This window comes from Aplysia californica, unplaced genomic scaffold (genome assembly GCF_000002075.1).
Source record: "Aplysia californica isolate F4 #8 unplaced genomic scaffold, AplCal3.0 scaffold00243, whole genome shotgun sequence".
NCBI lineage: Eukaryota > Metazoa > Mollusca > Gastropoda > Aplysiida > Aplysiidae > Aplysia > Aplysia californica.
Window position 1 is genome coordinate 967,358 of NW_004797513.1, and position 6,183 is coordinate 973,540.

Genomic DNA, 6,183 nt, shown 5'->3' on the forward strand with positions numbered 1-6,183 from the left:
AATGGCCGTGGTTATAAATGTCCAAGAAAGTCTTGCGTAGAATCCGGATATTAGGGTTCCTGTCGTAAACTTTGAATTCCACCCATCTTTGATCTATGACATTTCGCTCCGAGGTACTCACTACAAATATGATTACAGCTCTGTGGAATAATAATAGTCACACAAGTTGTTTTTCAACTAACTGTGAGTGGAATGATTTCAATTGTCAACCAGAAAAATGAAGACAAAACTAAATTTTAAAAAATCATGAAAAATATAACTTCGGGTAACATGGTTGCTAGTTGTCAACCAGTGCGAATGAAGACTGAAAAAAATATCTATTCAAAGAAAGAGACAGCAAAAATTCAGTCAGATATCTAGCCTTAATTTAAAGGATATTTATATTCTTCAGCTCAAAAAGATTAGGTTGATTAAAAGAGATGATTTTCTGCAGTCCTTTTTCTATAAATTGACTCAAAACAAAACGAACAAAAAGTCTTTCAAGATCACGCCGACAATTTTCTCACTCAGAATGCAAATAAAGAAATAGTAACCTCGTGCATAAAAATCAACACAGGGCAAATCATCTGGACCTGGACACAGGTTCTAAATTCTAAGTATGTGACAAAACTATGGGCTTATAAAAATTAGACATCTCACTCTCTACCTGATCAAAATGTATACTGAATCACAAGCTAAACTATCAGCTTGCAAGCCTCAAATGTCTCGCTCTCTGCCAGAGTTCAAAATGCTCTCTAAATTACCAAACTATGGGCCTGAAAGCATCAATTTCTCACTCTCCACCAGTTCCAAAAGTTAACTAGATTACCACACTATAAGCTTGCTGGCATCAAATGTGTCACTCTGTACCTGGGATTTCCGTAGAGTTCCCACGCTTTAACCAAACCGTCGGCAAGTCCCACAGCAGGCTTGTTGTCAGGAAGCTGTTTATAGTACGGTTAAGTTTGTACTTGAGTTAATTTGACTAAACATTCACTTGAAAAAAGTCACAGAACACTGTCATTCACTACAGGCCCACGAATCTCCTTTCACATTCAGCATACAGTGAACCAGTGTTTTACATAATAATATATACTCTAAAGTGTCCTTTATTCTTATCCCCTACTCATTCATCTGAAAGACCAAATCTAAAATAACCTAAGTTCATGCATGAAGAAGCAAAAATGCTATCTCTAGATTTACACAACCGTCTGTACATAACTTTCTCACACTGTGAAACGGAAATCCCATTACATTTAACACAATTCGTCGTATTCTACCATAAAACATAACACGTACTTTCCCATATTGTGAATCACATGTGATTGTTAAGGCAAAATCAAGCCAAAGCTTTAATCAGACTAGATCATGTGACCAGTTATCTGGTATTCAAGCATCAGTTTCAGCGAAGTAAAGTGTATAAAAATCTACCCCTTATCAATAAGAAAATATCTGAAATTACAATAAGCTAAACAAACAAAGAAACAACAACAACAACAACAACAACAACAACAACAACAACAACAACAACAGCAACAACAAAACAATCCTTTTCAAATGCGTGATAAAGAAACGCAAACATAAAAAAGACAATGAAATAAATGTACATTCAGAAATATCTTCCAGAACGTCTTCTAGAATATACATTTCAACTGTTGTGGAAACTTAACTAAAAAAATAGAAAAGTATAAAAATAACTTTGCGGAAATGTATAAGAAAGGACTAACCTGTTCTGGTTTCAAGTCTTTCCCAGCCATTCCAAGAGACAGTCTGTAAAAAAAGAGAAATGTTTTAAATAAAACCAAACAAAAATACCTCTTTATGACAAATAAAACTTTTCTTTCATTAACTACATCAAACCTACTTTTTTCAAAATGAATGCAAAAACATTATACCGTCGTACAGAGAGAGGGAGAGAGAGAGAGAGAGAGAGAGAGAGAGAGAGAGAGAGAGAGAGATAGAGTGAGAGAGGGAGAGAGAGAGAGAGGGGGGGGGAGAGAGAGAGGGAGAGAGAGAGAGAGAGAGAGAGAAAGAGAGACAGAGAGAGACAGAGACTGAGAGAGAGAGAGAGAGAGAGAGAGAGAGAGAGAGAGAGAGAGAGAGAGAGAGAGAGAGAGAGAGAGAGAGAGAGAGAGAGAGAGAGAGAGAGAGTGAGAGCAATTAGACCTCACAATCTGTCTGCAGCTGCACGCAAAGATAGCAGAGTCCGAAGAAAAAAAATGTTTTATACTATTAATTCATTTCATCGCCAGTGGTCTTGTAGTTAGGCTACCGGACTCGTAATCCACTTTAGATTGTGGGTTCGGGGGTTCGAGTCTCAGGCCCGACTTCTTGTCCTTGGGAAAGGTACTTAAACGAATTTTCCTCACTTCATCCAGGAGAGAATGCGTACAGGGCCACAGACAGGAAAAGATGTCAGTATCTTAAAGCATTTTGGCGCCTGTAGAATGGTAGCCTCCAATATACTTCCGAGAAAGTCGAGATTGTTTCAGAATTCTATCAGGTCTGCTGAGAATGTAGTATAAATTGTAAAGCGCATAGAACCTGCTGTTGAGCAGGAATTTGGGCTATACCAATTGCTGTCCATTATGATTTTGATCATGATTATGAATATGATTACGATAAAGATTATGATTGTTGTTATGATTACGATTATAATTTGGATTACTATTGTGATTTTGATTACGATTATGATTTTGATTATAATTATGATTATGATAGTTATTATTACCTGTGCAAATCTGCCATCTGGCCTGCGATTCCCCCACAACTTGCAGAGACAGTATTGAACTCAATCTGCTTGAGTTCTTGCCGGTCAGTGCTGACAATCTGATTAGGACATACGCTATCATCTAGACAGTTCATCATGAAGTCATTTCGGAACAAGCCAAGATGTAGCGGCTGAGAACAGATGTTAAAATAGAGAACATGAAAACCGTATAACTCCTTCAAAATACAACAAATAAACAAACTGTTCTACTACAAAACTACAAGAAAATATAAACCAAACTAACAGCCCAAAGATCACACACCCGATCTAACTCATTCCATTCTATCCTAACAACTTACCAGCAAGCCATTGAGAGTGTATTTTCATACTTCAAAGAAACAAAAAGCTGACTTTTCTTTTCCTTGCTGGAGTTTCATTTGTCAAATCCATAGATTTATAATTTCCAAAAATCATAGATCGTGCACACAGAAATATTTCCAGTTCACTGTAGAGCGCGTTGTTAAGCGCAATTTGAGCATTTAAAAAGTTAGAGAGACTGGTAAAAACAAGGATGCGGGAGATTTTATAGCCTTGTTTTGATACTTTCGATTGATTTAACATTTCATCCCATAAATACAGGGAATCAGAGAAAGAGTAATCTTACTGACAGAACATCATGTACATGTAGGCCTACTTCCAAAAGTCAATACCTGATCCCAAAACCTGCCGAAATGACACAGCTTCTCCTTTTTTAAGTGGCAATACATACACAAATATTGAAAGGTTGGCACAACTGTAAAATGGAATAACTATAAACAAACCTTTAAAGTTCAGAAACAAACAACGAATTAAATTTTATTTCACTACCCTCATCATGCAAAATGTGGATCCATAGATGTATGACAATAGACCTATATGCGCTTGTCCCCATCCTATAGGACCTGTTGGCCTAATTGTAACAGTTTTAACGACCCCCCCCCCCCCAATCAACACTATTTAGATCACTTGGGACATGGGCTGCGGGCTGCTTAAGCTCTGTCTTTCAGGGACAATGCAAGTCGAGAGGGTCACAACGTTCTACCAGAAAGAATGAGATACTCGATAAAAATTCTCCCAAAGCAGAGACCAATCAAATTTCTTTTGCTTCATTGAAGCCCTTAACAAACCCACCACAGGCACTGGTCTGTCAGAGATAGATGATAGTATTATAGCTAGAGGTACTGCTTCATAAATACAACAGTGGTAATTATTTACCGATGTATGCCATTGTAAATCACATTTCCCAAAGCAGATCAATGGAAGTGGAATTCACTTAATCGATATTCTTAGTTACCTGCTTGATCCCCGACTCCCTGACTTTACAGTAGACCTCCCACAAGCTCTGCATGAAAGGGTCTACTTGAATCACACTGTGGACACGAGGAAAAACACAAGATTAACATAATTAATATGGAGAAGCCACCCCTCTCTCCCCCCCCAATCCCTGAATTTTCAATCCTCTGGTAATTATAAACGTTCTCCATCAGCTTGAATATAGAAATGGGAAAATATAAGCTTATTGAGTTGGCACGAGTAAAATATAAGTTCTTTGGAGTCCAAAATGAGCAGGACTAGTGAAACTGTACTTCCGTCGCACATCTTTGCTTTTCATACCTCTTAGTTCGATGTAGTGCTTCTATTTTTATACAGCAACAGAATTCTTGCAAGTTAGTAAATAAAAAATTTCAAAACATCAATGCATAAAAGTAAATGAATATTATAAGTCTTCAATTTACAGCCAAAAAAAGAATCATTTGAGCAAATCTAAAAGGAAGGCTTACTAAAAATCTCTTTTTTATGAATAGGCGCAAACTTCAGGGGCAATGATCAAGTTGAATACCATCTGGACCGACGGAAATATCACCATCAGATCGTTCCCTGTTCAAATCAATATTTCTGTATGAATGTAAATCCTGGACTTTGAAAGCAGACCTTGAAAGAAGGATCAAAGCTGTGGAGATACTTCTAAACAATTGGACCATATGCTGACCTTCTCACTCTGGTCAGGAAACGCAAATTGCAATGGTATGGACACATCACCCGTTCATCTGGCCTTGCCAAGATGATCCTGCAAGTCTGGTCTAGGGGAAAAGGAGCAGAGCAGAGGCAGACAGAAGAATAGTTGGGAGGACAACCTCAAGGAATGGACAGGCCTGCACCCAAAGACACCCTCAGGAAAGCTGAAGATTGGAAGGAGTTGAGGAAGCTGGTGGCAAAATCCTCAACAACAACGAAAAACCGTGCCGACGGACACCCAGTCTACGGGACAGGTGAAGGTGAAGGTGAATGAAATCAGAAGATCCAACATTTTTTCCCCGACAAAACACTAAAGAGAGGCCTTTTTCTTTCATAGCCACAATAGCATGGAAGGAAACCTGTCACACACTCAAAAGCAGATTGTACTGCAACAGATGCTACTGCTTGAACATTCAACTCAACAAGGTATAGTTTAGTTTTAGTAAGGTTCTACGGCGCTCGCAGCTGCAAACGGTCATATGAGCGCCAAGGGGTGGATGTCAACAGAGAAGTCCAAACGGGGAATCAGGCTCACTCTACTCACAGCTCTAGCCTCAATAGCACAAAATATGCTTCGACTATCAAGCCACCACGGAAATAGCAGTTCACAAGAGATGGATGAACATACAAAAAAAGTAGAGGCAAATATTACGATAGAAAGGATGAGGAAAGAAAAAGAAGCAGTTCGCCCTATGTTGTTCCGGCACAGTATGAGCATGCCATTGACAAATCACCCCTTTAACACTTCTACTGTGCATAAGAACATGGAATTGCCTTAAGACAACTTCAGTCAGTAGCACTGTCCTGGTTGGGGGACAACATTGTATAATACTTTTCCTTAACCCACACAGTGTTTCTACAGGCTCTTTACTTGATTTCGGAACCTGCTGAAACCTAATTTGGTATCACACTGGACTATGGTTCGGATGGCCCTGGTTTGAATCTACAAAGTGTCATTCTCTAACTTGAGTTGTTTGAGGAGTTTTCAAAGTATTCCACTGTGGTTATCCTATCAGAGACTTACATTATATAAACGGTCCAGGCTCTAAATTAACTTACAAAAATGGACGTGAAACCCAATCTATTGTATATACCAATTCTTAAGATGGACAATCAATAAGCTATCCCACTGCACTACTTACTTTTTCAAAGACTGTTCTAAAAACTCGTGGTCCATAGAAACTTTGTGCATGAGCCGGTTGAAGTGAGTCATGGTAGACTTCACGTGCTCTAAGATAGGAGCCGGAACAACGCTGGGAAACAGAGAGTAGGGAGCTGGGAGGACTTTTTCTGATTCAACTCCATCTGCACCAGACCCTACACTGATCCCTGAAAAAAATACCAATATACGTTTTGTAACTTCAGTAAAACAGATAATTGTAAGAAATGAGGCCTTTGTGGGTTCAGTCACTAACTTACTCTTAGTTAGATGTACTAAA